Source organism: Clytia hemisphaerica, unplaced genomic scaffold, assembly GCF_902728285.1.
Source record: "Clytia hemisphaerica strain Z4C2 unplaced genomic scaffold, Clytia hemisphaerica genome assembly, whole genome shotgun sequence".
NCBI classification, from domain to species: domain Eukaryota; kingdom Metazoa; phylum Cnidaria; class Hydrozoa; order Leptothecata; family Clytiidae; genus Clytia; species Clytia hemisphaerica.
This window is the reverse complement of record NW_027103507.1, coordinates 1,895,502-1,911,755: the sequence shown is the minus strand read 5'-3', so window position 1 is coordinate 1,911,755 and position 16,254 is coordinate 1,895,502. Positions and strand designations below refer to the sequence as shown.

The 16,254-nt window shown below is 33.1% G+C and overlaps 1 protein-coding gene across 3 annotated transcripts in view; it reads left to right on the top strand.

The window, feature by feature from the left end:
- Positions 1–16,254, top strand: part of LOC136798954 (uncharacterized) — a 72,819-nt gene that overhangs the window by 32,088 nt on the left and 24,477 nt on the right. Inside the window, exon 1 of one of the 3 annotated variants that reach the window (XM_067055634.1) lies at positions 10,713–10,765. The exons of the other annotated variants lie outside the window; for them this stretch is intronic. The gene's annotated coding sequence lies outside the window, so the exon portion shown is untranslated. Of the gene's footprint in view, positions 1–10,712; positions 10,766–16,254 lie in introns of those variants that run through there. 3 annotated transcript variants of the gene reach the window in all.

Genomic DNA, 16,254 nt, shown 5'->3' with positions numbered 1-16,254 from the left:
CTCACCAAAGATAAGAAACATTGCACTCTAAGGATGTAAAATCTTGAAAATCTGACCATATTTTACCTGAAAATGGTCGAAAATATTTAAGAAAATACACCCTAAGAGTCGATTTTTCGTTCTAATTTGCAAAATTTTGCAAAATTTTCTCTGCATTGTAAGGGTATTTTTTCAAAGGCCTAATTTTGGGCCACACGTATGGTCGTTTTTTAATCGAGCCCCCCCCCCCCCGGGTAGGGGTATTATAAGAAAAAAAGGTGGGTCTTTTTTCAGGGATCCCGCCCTTCCGAGAAACATATATAAGGTAATGTCTTTTTTAGGATAACCCAATACATTCCATTATGTCTCATAGCTCTGGTGTTTGATGTTGATGTAAGGTTTTCTTTACCGGTGTTAGCCCTTTGCATTCATTTTCAAAGAACGCGTATAGTAGCTTTTAAAAGCTATAGCTGTTTTTAAAAAATGCTATTTGTTATTTAGATACCGCATTCGACTGTGGGATGACGACAATAGTAATATTACAAGTTCTCTTTACAGGCTAATGCTGAGTTTTTTGGACCTACCCCGGTGGGGTGGAGGTCCTATGAATTAACCTGTTTTAGTCCGTCCGTCCGTCCGTCCGTCCGTTCGTTCGTTCGTCTGTTACCAACTTTTCTCAGGATTGAATCATAGGAATCTTTTGATTTTTGGTACAAAGGTGCAAAATGGTAGTGGCCAAAATGTGACGGAGCCCGATTTTCGAAAAAAAAGATTTTTGGGCAAATTTGGACTTTGTGAAAAATTAGATCATTAATTTTTTCTGATTTTTTGCATGAAAGTAGGCTAACATCATTGGTAAAAGATGGCTCAAGCAGATTTTTGCAAAAAAATTTTGTTGGCTCAAAAAACGCATGTTTATCTATAAGAATCACTATTAATAAGCATGCATCAATGTTCTTAGTCAAATTACTCAATTTTTTTATGAGATAGATGCTTTTTTTGCTCACAAAGTCTAAAATATGAAAGAATATTTCACGATCATGAAGTTTTGGTTTCTAAACGTTTTTTTATAAGAAAGAAACGACTAATTTTAATAGATCGTCACTATTTGTGTTCTGAATGATTTTTTGACGGTCATGCTTATGTATATATCAATTATATGTGTTAAATCCATAACCAAGTAGGTCCATAAAAGTATCACTTGTTTTTGTAAGAACAAACCTTATAAGCACAAGTTTTGGAAACATTTTATGACCCTAGAGGGTCAAATGCTAAATTCTTTAGGAGATTGCACTAAAGTTCTAAAAACAAATGGTGAGAATAGCAACAGCTTGAGAACATTTTAGGCTTGAAAAATCAAAACATTAGTACGGGGTCCTCCTTCTCAAAAATATCTTGTAATATACTGTTCTTTGGAATAGACTAAAAATCGCTAGGTCGTAAAAAAGATGTCACGGGACCCTAAGCTTGGCCCCTACTAAAAAATGTGTAGCAGTTTTAAGAAAGATCAACAAAAACATCTTCAGAATGAAAATCAAGCATTCTTTTCTTAAAAAGTTAACTTAAAAAGTTCATCAATCAATATTTTCTCCAATTATTTTTGAATTATATTATTGCATTGCAGAGTTTTCTAACAAATTTAATGTCAATCTATTTTTACTAATTAGAAAATTCCTTCTTTATTTTAATTATTTAATGATCACATCATTTGAAAATCACAGGAAATGTAGATGATTGACTGCCCGATTAATATTAAATTCTTTTAACCAATTAGGACTCAACCTGATCTGTGATGTGGCATTGCAGTAATAGGTATTGGCTCGTTTTAATTGCGTATTAATTTTTCGGGACAATTATTGATGAATGCTTTTTTAGAATTTGTAACTGTTTCACATTTCCTTACAGAAATGGGGTATGGTACTGTGGGGGTTTCGGTTCAAAATGCAACATTTGAATTAAATCAGTAGTATTTACACGCTTTTTTTATAAAAGAATACACTTCATAAGAATGTCCATGATGAAAATGGCCAAAAAATTAAGAATATGCTAAGAATATCACCATCATTGAATTTTGAGACGTATGTACTAAATGTTGAATCTAGTCTGAATTAGGATCCTAACCTAAGAATGATGTATGAAAATTTTAGGATGATTTTCCCAAAAAAGTTAAGAATATCCATGATGAAATGGATTTACACCATTCTTATAAAAAAAAAAGCGTGTACCCTTAAAGGTAAAATTTTCAAAAGAAATTGAAAAGATATGACGTTTTCGGGGTGAAATTGGGCAGAATCTCAACATGGGAAAGTAACTGTAATTTTGAAATCCCTACTGGATAAAAGTTGCAAACAAAAAAAAATACCCACCTATATAAAGCAGGTGGTTTAGCTCCTTTTATTTTAACTAAAAAGTTTTCCACCTGATCATTGCGAGACAGAGGTGTTTCATTATTCTTGGCTAAGGTGGAGAATTTTTATTTTGTGACTATATGGCATAAAACAATAGGTTCTACCCTTCACTATCTATGACAGTGTAGTTATAAAATAGTCGATTAAAACGGGGAGGGGGTTGCGAAATATGGACCAAACAAAAGTCAAATATATTCTCTTGATTTAATGTTAATTGGTTTTTAAGTTAAGTGTCTCATGTCCTTATTACCGGATATGGCATTATTACAATTATTTTGATATTTTTGCGAATAATTTTTGCACTCATTAAATATTTGCGATTATCTTTATATAAAGAAACAGTAAATTTTTGGCAGAGTGATTTTTAGGCTATGTTTTTAAAATGTTTTAATATATGCTTACTTTATTCAGTTATCGACAAAAGAGGGGCTTGAAATCATTTTTATTTTTGTCATTCCTGTAACCTGGGGCTTCTTAGGTATTTTGTTCTTAGGTATTTTGTTCTTAGGCATTTGCCAAAATAGAGCCTCGTGTACTGATAAAATTGTTCTTAAAAAAAAGCGTGTCAAGCGATTAGCGAGATCCAATTTTTGCTCGTAAAATTGTTTGCATTTGCCCTTTTTTGATTAAAAAACGAGCTCTTTAAGAATGTACAGCGAAACACTCATAAATAACTGTAACTCCAAAATTTCTGCCTATAAGTGGACAGATGTTGAATCTTGAAGTAAAAAGGAATCAGTCATTCAGTATCAGAGGGCTCAAAAATTCAAAAGAACAAAAGTTTCAATACATTTTTAGACATTTGGAGCAAAAACCTCAGTTCACATGAGCCTCTGAAAGTCAAACTTCAAATAAAATGAAATAGTGAAGGTAGTGAGAGTATTAATGTAGGACAGTGTAATAATTTGTAAGCACAGTTCTTCCAAATGTTTGTCGGTTCCATGGCGAGTTTTTCAAAAATAAATAAAGTTACATAGAATTTGTTGGTTTGCATCGTAACAGTTGCTAGGCAACTGATTTCATTAGGGTAGGCCTCTTGTGGTTGGCCCTCTTCAGCCAACTGCTTGAGGCTTTCACAGGCAAAGTAAAAAATATAAAGAATTTGAAAAATAAATTTGGCTTTAGAATTCACCAGAATTCATTTTCATTTTAAAGAAATGCCAACTGTCATATTTCCAAATTTTAACTAAAACTTTGAAGGGGATCTTGATGAGTCTATTGCACTTTCTGACAATTTTTTTATTTTTTTGGTTTTCGCTGCTGTTTTAGCATATTTCTTTTGCCGACTGACTTGCCGAGTGTGCTACGTATTTACGTTCATTTTTTTTCTAAATTGGTTCTCTCTTTAGACATTGTTTGGCATTTTTTTCAGTAGCTTCAATATCTAAATTATATGAGAATTGATTTTGGCCAGAACAAATTTTTTCACTCAGAAAAAATCCTGAAAATTTGTTATTTTTATTAAACAGAAAATTAGTTTCATTATTAAGGTACCCATAATTTTCATTTTCATGACAAGCTAGTTTGGCTCGTGACCTAGAAGCACGATTTTTTTAGAAGCGTTGATTATTTTTGTTTATTTAAAAGATCAATTTTCACCCATGAGTGTTAGAGATGCTTAGGAAAACACTTACAGAAGTAAGCTCAATTTTAAGAAACAACCGTGCTACCTTCCCAAAGTGCACTGTAATGGCCGAAATGAGCAAAGATGAGACAAAGTGCACTTTAAGGGTATAAATTAGGAAAATCTGACCATATTTTGACTTAAAATGTTCAAAAACTTTCAAGAAAATGGACAGTAAAGGATTTTAAAGGCCTAACTTTGGCCTGCACGTACGTTCGTTCTTTGAATCGAGTGACCCCTCCCCCCTGGTCATATCCAAATATTTCAACGACTTTTTCTTATAAATGAAATAAGAACTTGAAGTGTAACCATTACGTTACGTTTGTTTTGAGTTCCATCTGATCACGCGTGCGTCAAGACACATAACGCCAGCTTTTCCCTTTTTGTTGTTCTAGTTGTCTGAGACATGGTTTTGTTGACTTATCTGTCATGATGATGGAAATGATGTCTTCTTTTCCAATGTTTGTTTGAAGTGTTTCAAATTTCAGAGTAGGTCACTCCAAACTTGAACTTTTTCCTCAGTGAGGACAAAAATTGGAGTATAATTTTGCACCGGGGACGATATTTTGTACAATTTTTCCAGTGGAAAGGGGTCCCAGGGGGTCTGTGAGAAGGGAGAAGCAAAAGAAATTATGCTCGCATGGCGCGAGAGGGGAAAAGCTGTTCTTTCTTGTTGAAAAAAATTCTCTGTAAAGAACTGGTAGGTGGGAAAATTTAATGTATAGGGGTGGGATATAGAATAGCCTGACGTTTGCTTTTTATTTCAAAGTACCAAATGGCTTCATGTACGAAATATACTTTTCTAATTCGCATTCCCCATATATCCGACAGGAATGATATATATACCAAACGTCAAAACGACGCCCATATGACATTCAAAACAACCTTTGTGTGTCGGCTAAATCCTGTAGATTGGTAGGGAGGCCCGGGGGGGTACTAGGGTTGGCGGATGATGGGTATGTGCGGACGGGACCTCCGAAAACCGACCCTTACAGAGACTACTTTTTGCTGAAAAGGTGACCCTTAGAGAGGCTTTTTAAAAATTTTCTTTGATTTTTGAAAACAGTGGTACCCTTAGAGATACTTTCTTTACAGTTTTTTCACTTAAAATCAAAGAAATTTCCTAAAATCATAATTTTCCGACCCTTAGAGAGACTTTGAAGGGGGAAAAACCGACCGTTACCGTCCGCACATACCCAGCACCCATTTTTGCCTAAGTATCCCCCCCCTGAGTAGGGGGAGAATCGTTTGAACCTTGGAGCTAAGTTTTTCGAAACCTTTAAAAAACAAAGGGGAGCTATATTGCGTGAAAGTCTGATACAAATCCCAATCTCATTCAATGCTTTGTTGTTTATATAATGTCTGTTCGTTTCAGCACACGCAAACACATTTATGATTAAAGTGCGTAACAAAGGTCACCCAGGGCCCACAGTAGCTGATTCATTATCACGCCAACCCATCGAGTCTAATGACCGAAATCTGCAACAAAAAAAAGTGTAGCCTCAAGATTTGCGCCGCTTTTGAATGACGCATTTAATCAAGTGCTTGTTTTTTTTTTCAAGCGGTATAAAAATCCATCAGCTATCAGATTTCAATCATCTCGAAGTGTATGTTTGAACACACCCCCTTCTCACAGACCCGGTAGGATTTTTTCAGCCAGTGGTTGTAAAAATAACTAACCAAAACTTGATCGGGATTGATATTCCCATATATTTAATGGCTGGACATTTAAATTACATTGTTTTTAGATCAGAGAATTCAGTGGGGATGGAAAATATAGCACATACTTTGCAGTGAGGATTTGTTAATTTGATTATTTTCAGAGGGGACAAAAAATTAGGAGCATAATTTTCCACTTGAGACAATATTACGGCGAATTTTTCCAGTGGGAAGGGGTCCCAGTGGGTCTGTGAGACGGGGTGTTTGTACGCACGCGATTTTTCTTGGAGATCCTTATTTCCTCTCTTTTTTTTGCACACGACCGTGTATCAATCTCGTTTCAGCACACGAAAGATAAAACAAGGTCACAGCTTTCCTTTACCAAAGTGTCTCAAGTCTCGTCTATTTTTCGTGATCTGTTCGCTAAAAATCTACACGTTTTTTTTTAAGAACATCCAAAATTTTTGAAGCCTTCAGATGTTCTTAACTTTTTGAGTTTTAAGCCTAAGCTAAAATTGTTCTTAACATGTTCTTATTCACCATTTTGTGAGCATTTTTGGCCATTTACCTAAGAAATTTGGTATTTTAGAGCCCTCAAAGCCTTAACATGTTCGTAACTTGCTCTTAATATTTTGGCCATCGAAGCCTTATCTTTTTATATAGTTTGTTCCTCAAAAAAACGTGTATGTGTTTAGCTTGAAGAATATTTATACATTAAAGCAATCGTATTGTTTAAATTTCTTTTTTCTACTCTACAGCGGAGTCTTGACAACTCGGACACGCGCAGTACACATACATTACGTTATGGAGTAAGGTTTATAAGGCATTGTTAACAAAATGTACAAATCTTTCTATCAAACAGAAAATATTACATTTGAATAGCATAGAATAGAGAGACTTGTTCGTTTATGTTGTTGAGAATGGTCACTGAAACTTTCTGTTTGAAATATTTTTATTTTTATTTACTTCTGACCTGAAAAGTGATGTATGATTTAGGATGGTATTCACTTCACTTCGAGATCAATAACGCTAATTCGAAAATAAAAAAATTGAACTCTCTCGTCAAATGAGGATGAAAATATTTTGCAATTGTAGGATGCGTTGGGGTATAGTTATCTTTTATGTTATTCATATCAGGGTAGTGGGCTGTAGTTTCCTTGAGCCAACTATTTGGACGTTAAAGGGCCCACTTTCCCAGTTGGCATGGAAACATTAACACAACACAAGGGTAAATACGAATGTACGTTTTTTAAGAACAAAATCTATAAGAACATAAGGCTTCGATGGCCTAAATATTAAGAATACAACCCCCAATTTTTTTAGGTAATCGCACCGCGAAAATACAAACAAATTGGTGAAAATAAGAACATTTCAAGAACATTTTTAGGCTTAGAGCTCAGAGAACTAAGAATATCCCAGGGCTTCAAAAATTGTTCTTATAAAAAAACGTGTAGGAAAAGAAACATTCCAACAAGTCTTTTAGAGACTTTCATTGCCCTCTATAAATTCCTGATAATCTTGTTCTCTTTTGTACTATTGTGTGGCAATAATTCACTATATCCTGGCAATATATCTTCATTTCATAACCGGCGTATCTTGTTAATGTCTTGTATCCCCCTGTATTTCTCACTTTTCCCCTCACCAAAACATTTCCCTATTTTTATGTCCCCCTCAAAACACCTTAAAATTTACTCCTCACTTTTATTAGAACAATTTAATAAGAACAGCTAGACCTCGAAATATAAGAGCAATTTAAAAACAAACTCGAGCCTGGCTGGAATGGCTAAATTTTAAGCAAAGCACAGTACTATAGAAGTAAAGTTCAACTTCAAAAAATCAAGCATTATAAAATCAGTCGAGCCTCTTCAAATCTTCTAATAAGAAAATAGTGTATTGAAATAAAAATAAGAAGACAACAGGATTCTTCTTCTTCCTCTTCTTCTTCTGACTCATTCACGAAGACGCCTACACTATTCTTCAAAGTGTATAAAAGGCAAGGCATTTAGAATCTCTAAGATTCACGTTTTCAGAGGTTAGATAAAGATTATACAACGCGTCAAATTCTCAGAGCTTCGAAAACATCAACCTAATGGATTTGGTAAGAAAAATGTTCATCGTTATTATTATTATTGTGCGATTGTGAAGAACTACGAAGAAACAAGAGCCTCATATTCTAAGATTTTGAATAAAACTGATAAGTTCATCATAGAAAAATGTTCTTTAAAATTAACGAATGTACACCAAATATCTGAAGTCGTTACATTTATTTCTCGTTGAAAACTCCCTTCTTACAGACCCGGTAGGATTTTTCGAGCCAGTAGGAGTAATACTAACTCGATAGAGGAGATTGATATTCTTATGTTTTTTTTATGGCTGGGTATTTGAATTCCATTGTTTTTAAGTCAAAAGAAAATTCAGTGAAGATGGAAAAAATAGCACAATACTTTGCAGTAAGGATTTGTTTATTTGATTATTTCCTCTGGGGCTGATATTTTGGCCAATTTTTCCTGTTGGAGGGGGGCCACTGGGTCTCTGAGAGGGGAGTGACACAGAATAATCCTACCTATTAAACTCTAACCCAGCTTCGTCAGGCTTTAAAGGTTGATAGGTATTGTACAAGGTATCTTCAGGCCCGGTGGAAGCGAGCAAATGAGATTTTTCTCTCAAATTTCTAGCGAATATTATCTCATTTTGAGCTTTCAGCCTTCCCTTTTTTACGGTTGTTCCACCGGGTCTGATCTTCTACTTACATTGCTTCACCAGGGGCATTTCTTAAATCACATACTTTGTGATTATCAATAACCGGGTACTAAGAAATATCTTGAAGTATACTTAAAGAAAAACCCTTTTAAAATCAATTCGCTTTTAGTGTGCCATTCGGGGGTTTCCATGATCAGATTTTATCCGTCGGTGCTAGAAACTCCATTTTTGGTACAAATATACTTTTTTATCTCCTGCTTTCAACTATTTCATTACTTTTTCAAAGTATATTTTTATTAGTTGTAGTGTTTGGAAGTGAGCTTCTTTTAAATCTTAAACCCAAGTTTATTTTCTGAGTCTGAGGACTGAGGTATCAGTACCGACTCCTTATCCCTTGATATGACCTAGCTCGAAATCTTTGACACGATTTTCTTAAGAGACGTGTTTATTTTTCCATCTTTCCTAATGCTCACCATGGTGATTTGATCATGCGCCATTATTAAAGTAATAGAATACTTGAGATGAATTTCCTTTAATTATCATTCCTTTGGATGGAAAGCGAATTATCAAATCATTCAAAGTGCAAAATGGTAAAATGGTAAAATCACGTATTAAAGAGTTTTTGTGATATAAATGGATACAACAATAACATCAATAAAACGATGAAATGTATTATCTTTTCAAATCAGGCAAACTAACTTATCACGAAAATTTAATTCCGCGAAAATTGGAAATGGACCATTCGCGAAAATTGTAACAATTCCTGTTAATTACTATATACAAATTTTTAAGCAAATTTTTAAATATACACAGTGTTTGCAATTGCATATTTCGGCGAAAATTTCGCAGTACTTTAGAGGTTAGTCAGGACTGTTATTATTATTGCCGCAAGAACGCACGAAACGAAATTAGTCACTTCTCGAGAGTTTAATTGGAATATTTCTTTGATTAAACGTTGGAATATTTCTTTGATTAAACGATACCGTAATACCGCAAACTGCTATCGTTACTCCTTTTCATTCTCTTAGCCCAGAAGTATTTTATGTCCTAACACATTTTTAAAAGTCACGACTTCATTCTGGTTTTATGTCAAGTGAACACCAATAAAGTTGCGATATATTTAACTACCATCCTTTTGAAAACACAATCAATTTCTTTTATCCGTGTAAAAGACAGTTATAAGACAAGCTACAAGTTTTGACAGACATAAAAAACTTTTGAAGGTGGATTTGACCCAAAATATAAGAACCAAGTCCTGCAATTTGTGAGTTGCTCTGCTTGATCAACATAAGGATTTTTTTTTAGTTCCAGGTTATGAATTTTTCCCATATTCACGATTCAACTCAATCAAATATCTCAAGATCTTTTCCGTATTGGCTTACTTTGTACAAAAAGGAAAATTTTAGAAATTACGGAAAAATATCTTTAAGTGTTTATAAATGTTTGTTTGAAAAGTTTTCCTTGATAGTAGGTTTCTTAAATTTCCTCTTTAGTGCCCAGGGAAGTACTGCGTTCCTTCTTTTTACCGTCTTTCTTTAAAGTGTCTTTCAAATTTCCACGGGGGGGGGTATTATGAAAAAGAAGCAAAACATGTGATTGTTGAATTTCTCTAAGAAATGTTTCAAGACATCCAAAGGCAAAGTGAATTTTAAATTTATAATGATTTTCTATGATTGGCATACCTCGAAGTTTTGTCGTTAAAATGTCTTCCAAATTTAAAAAAAAAAGTCAAAAAATAGTTTTTGGCCTTTTTAAGACAAACGAGGTTCTTTGTGGGAAAAATACCGAATTTCAAAATTGTCTGAGTTATCGGATCTTTCGATTTGGTTGTGCATATAAGCACTCTTTTGGCACGTCAACCTTTTATTTAAATACCTCTATTTTACATCAAATTCAATCTACGCAATATAAAGCTCATTAAAAGTCTTGGAGTGGTTATTTAGATAAATATATGACGTCATTGGGAGACAGAGTTTTGCCAGTTGTGGATTGCCCATTCAAGTCAACATGGCTCAGTACACGACTTATATTTCAATCTGTGCAAGCATTCACGGATTTTAAACAAAAAAAAACGAAAACAATAGAAATTATTCGATAAATTTTAATTGCGTATCCGCCTGCATAATAAAACATAAACAAAAGGCTGGTCAACCAGACCTTGCGTCATTTTCATTGTGCAATTGCTATTACCGACAAAACAATAACGTTTTTTTTATTATGCATTATTATGATTGATGCATAGTATAGATCACGGTCACACTACATTTTCACATTAATGTACTGATCGGTTCCTAACTTTCGTAATCTTGTTTCTAAATTTATTTCGAATCGTCTTATTTGCGCAATGAACAGACTTACTACTGATCATAGTATCGAGCAAGCTCACCTTAAAAATGTAAGTAAAATTTTCTTATTTTTACTTTTTAAAGGTCTATCCTGTCCATTGTACTTTATAATCGATGATGTTCCTGTTATCGATCGCCTAATGAAATTGCTTTACGATCTTCTGTTGCAATCTCATGTTTTCATCTCGGCTAATATTCCTGCATAGACACAGCCGCATCCAAGATATCCATATCGTAGACTATATTATTAAGATTTTATTCCTGCTATAAAAAATCGAATGATCTTTTATTTGTAATGAATTCCATAAGATGAGAAATGCCTAAAAAGTTACAAAATATACCTTAAAAACCTAATCAAGTTGTAGCAAAAAAGGCTCACAAAATTTGTGTATGATGTCAACGAGATCAAAGTCCAATAGAAAGGGTACCGAGTGCAATTTTCCTACAATTTTTAAAGACGATGTTATTACTGCACGACACGAAACCTATTAAATAAGCGAGACGATTAGACTATTTTCTTCTAATTGACTCGATTACTTCGAGATTATGATTGGAAAGTTTATGTTTATTTTATTCGTTCTATAACGGCTTATCTTTTAATTTTCGGACAAGTCATGCAGTTTTTTGTGATTATTCGGATTGGAGTATTAGTATTGATTATATTATATGTGATCGGCTATTAAGATGTTGTTTTCATTTTTCTTACTCTTTGGAAATTTCTTGTTTTATTTTCTCAAGGCCTGTTTTGGAAACTGTCAAAATCCTGAAAGTTTTGAATTGAAGTTAGTTCAAGAACAGGGTAAATTATCCTCAAATTCTAGGATTATTTTTTCCCTCTTTAAATTTATCCACCATTACAGAAAATTATTTAAGCAAAGAAACAGTGAAATTTACCCTAGTTGTACTACTTCAGATTACTTCAAATACCTGGTCAATTTCTTTGGTAAAATTAAGAAAAAAACTACTAAAATTGGATTTGACTTTGTTTTTATTTTAATTATAGAGTTTTTCCAAATAAAAGAATAAGCTAATTTAGCATTGAAAAGTAAATAGTCAATAAATAATATCATCAAATAATTAATCAATTGCAAAATTTAAGCCAATTTAGACAATTGCCATCAACCTTACTTTAGATTTTGTGAAAACACTCTAAATATCCACAGCAGCCATTCCAGTCATGAATAGACTGATTTTGTTTGAAAACTGTATAATAAAAACGAAATTTAAGCCAACTCGGGCAATCGTCATCAACCTTATTCTGAATCTTAGGTAAATAATCTGAAAATCCACATTAGCCATTCCAGTCATGGACAAAAAAAATGAACTTTTCATCTTTGGAAAACTATAAACAAATACAAAATTTAGTCCAATTGAAACAATTGTCCTTAGCCTTACTTTATATTTTACTAACACAATCAGAATATCCAGCTTTGAGCCATTCCATGAAGTCATGAGTAAAAAAATAAACTAATTTTGTTGGGATGTGTACACAATTTTATGATAATAATCTGAACATCCTCTAGCCATTCTTGTCATGAACAAACGAACAAACTAATTCTATCTTGAAAATCATTTCAATAGATACGAAATTTAAGCCAACTTAGCCAATTGTCGTCAACCTAACTTTACTCCTGAAAACAATCTGAATATCCTCAGTAGCCATTTTAGTCATTGGCAAAAATGTAAATTTATTATTTTTGGAAAAACTGTATCATCATTATTATGCAAAGTTGAAGCCAATTGGAACAATTGTCTTAACCTTACTTTCAATTTTTTGGAAACCATTTGAACATCCTGAGTAGCCATTCCAGTAATGAATAAAATGATAAACTGACTGTGTTTGGAAAACTGCATCAATGAATACAAAGTTTGAGCCAATTGAAACAATTGTCATTGTCATCAACTTTATTTTAAATTTTTTTTAACAATTTGAACATCCTCAGTAACCATTCGGTTAATAACGGTTCTGGTCGAGCACTTTGTTTGTTTTCAACATGGAAAAAATAAACTTTGCTTATTCATTGAAAAACATTCCAGTTCCAGACATGGAATCGTACAAGTTGACATTTAAAAAAAAGTTTTGACTCGTCATTATTAAATTGCTCCTTTACGCAGAGCACTGTCTTTGGTGAATCAAACCCACCTTTATCGCTACTAACATCCTCAGTAGCCATTCCAGTAATGAATAAAATAATAAACTTACTGTGTTTGGAAGACTAAGTAATCAATTGCAAAATTTAAGCCAATTTAGAGAATTGCCATCAACCTTACATTAAATTTTTTGAAAATACCCCGAACATTCTCAAGAATTGAATTCATTATGTTTATCGAAACCCTCATAAATAAACGGGACGGGATGGAGTTTTTGCAAACTCTTAATCTATTTGGTTGGTCGTTAACCAGTAATAAAACTATTTTGTTACTTTTTCTAAAGAACGCGTCATTTTTATTACTTCAAATGATCAATTATTAAAGTATCTTATAAAAACTCCATCTCATCTGAAATAAACATTAAGTTTAGATTGTTTTGACTCTTGCCCAAGAAATCACCCAGATAATTGAAGTATTCTAGATCGATCAAACTACGTCTACTTTCAGAAAGCTAAACTATAAAAACTAAACACAAAAACAAGCCAAACACTTTCACTGTAGATTTTAGCATGCGACATTTATTATGGTTTGGTACGCGTTTTATTTATAAGAGCATCCAAAAGTTTTGAAGGCTTCGGATGTTTTTAACTTTTTGAGTTTCAAGTCTAAAATTGTTCTGAAAATGTTCTCAATTTCATTATTATGTGAGTGTATTTTTATGCAATTTTTAAGAAATTATGGGTTTTAAAGTACATTGAAGTTTTATTTTCTTACGTAGTTTGTTTCTATAAAAAACTTATATGGCGTAGATACGTAAATAATAATATATCTAAAATTAACAGGCTAAACTCACCAATTGCAAATATACATTTTATGGCTTTATTAACTTATCTTAAAACAATAATTCTGAGATACACGTTTTCTTGTAAAAAGAACATCCAAAATTTTTGAAGCCCCTGAATTAAATTTTTTGAGTTTCAAGCCAAAAAATTTTTTTAACATGTTTGTATTTTCCCAATTTTATGAGTATTTTTGTCCATTTTCGCAAGAAATTGGGTGTTTTTGAGTCCGCAAAACTTTAAATGCCCTTAATATTTTGGCCATCGAAGCCTTGTGATCTTATATAATTTGTTCTTATAAAAAAACGTGCAATATAATTTTTACGGCAACGATAATTATAAAATAATTCATCCTATATAAATGGTAAGACTTAAAATATCCCAAAACAAAATACTAAAAAAAATAAGCCAAAGCTAAGCCAACGTTTACTGTTTCTAGCTTCACGCAAATTATTCAATAATTCAATAAATGAAGTATCGCTGCCTTTACAACATAAAACATTTTAACGAATGGTCTTCAAAATACCCACACCCTGGATATTTTATTACCAATTATTTAAGAAACATACAATTTATTCAACCCACGGGCATTTATATTTCCATCATCCTTGATGCACATTATCGACGAGATGGAGTTTTTACAAGCTCTTATTTGATTTAGTTGGTCGTTAACAAGTAATAAAACAACTTTGTTACTTTCACTAAAGAATGCGTCATTTTTATTACTTCAAATGACCAATTATTAAAGTATCTTATAAAAACTTCATGTCATCTGTGGCTGCGTTTAGACCAGCCTGGCATTTGTAATTGCTTGCAGTATTCTTTTGAATTCTATTGTTCCGCGCAATTGTTCGGTTTGTCAAATGCCTAATGATGCCAGCGTGTTGGCATTACGTTGGCATTTGAAATGCCATTTTGAGCAAAGGAATCCCCTTTTCTGGCATTTCAAATCAAACAAAGAAACCAAAACAAAGAGAAAAAATGACATTTTTGATTTTTTAAAGTATTTGCACGTTTTTTATTCAGTTCTTTCTATAGATTGTAAAATTTGCAAAATTTGCCATGGCCTAGCCCTACGGCAAAAAGTTTCAGTCTTAATGACTGCAGTTTTTTGAGAAATTCCATGCTTTTCATTGTTTGATCTGTCAAAGTTGAACTTGAGGGAATCACCTTTTCAGTAATGACTCTAAAAAGACGATTCCTTAAATGCCATGACAGAAAATACAACGGAAAAGCTATTAAAATCGAATCCCTCATGAGCAAATGCCAAATTACAAATGCCAGTTGGTCTAAACGCAGCCTGTATCTTTCTAACGCCCTATGTGATATAACGTAGTGCACGCTTCTTTTTAAGAACAATTTTATAAGAGCACGGAAATAGTTTTTGACAAAACCTAAGAATAAATTAAGAAAACAATTCCTCGGATTTCAGAATGGTTGAAAAATGCTGAATTTCAGCGCGTTTTAACCCGATAACTGAATGTAATAAGCGTATCCTGAGAATCTCAAAATAATAAGAATAACTGAGCTTTAGGAAAAATTTACGGGCTCTCAGTAGCGTGGACAAGGGGGGGCGCAAATTTTTTGTAGGAGAGCAGATTTAATGACACAGTAATTATTTTGTCATAAAATCTGCTCTCCTAAACAAAATTTTGCGCTCCTACTGTCTTTGCTACTGCTTTTATAAAAATATGTACAGTATTCGCTAAATGGCACCGTGCGCGTAAGAAAATTATTTACTAGAGTAGATTTTAAATAGTTTTTTTCAATTGCCTTGTTTATATCTGCAAGAATTTGGTTTTAGTTAAATGACGTCCTTTAAGTTACACAAGCAATATGCACCTTTAGTCAATTTCACATTTTTGTTTAAATGCCACGTCAACGACAATTCAATTTGCAGTATTTTCATCATCCGGCCATTAATTACCAAGTCGTTAATTACCACCAAAGATGCCTCTTCTTTTCGGTTACATAATTATAATACAACTACGGGCCTGATATTGTAAGAGATTCTATTTTACGAGAATCCCTTTGACAATATCCTTTGTCCACTTACGTCAATTTTTGATTTGGTCTTAAAAAAATTATACATATCTTATACTAGATGGATATCCAAGCTAATCTTATACAGACAGATGCTCATCTTAGTCACAGCCTGCTACTTTCGGTTTTTGCAGAAATGCAAAAAAACTTTTTTCGCGAGGACTAAATTTCGCGATTTCCTAGAAATCGTCATATTTTGGCAAAAAGAAAGTTAGGGTAGCTCTAAATTGCTTAAAATGTATAATGGCATTGTATTATTGCATCATTTTACAAGATAGGGAAAAAATTTAGCTGAACCCCCCCCCCCCATCTAGGAGCCAGGTATTTTATTTGAGTTTGAGTGCAAGAAGTAGAGTTAGTAAAATTCAGTTATAGGTTTTCACAGTTGCCCAATGTTTGTTATTTTTAGCTATTTTTCGCTGATTTTACAGGTGGTCTTTACAAGCTAATCCTTATCAAAAGTCTTTTCAAAACATGTACTCCCATTTGTATCAACTTTTTCAGTATTGTGTAGCTCAGTTGAATTACGTTTATATTTGGATGATTACACGTTTTTTATATGAACA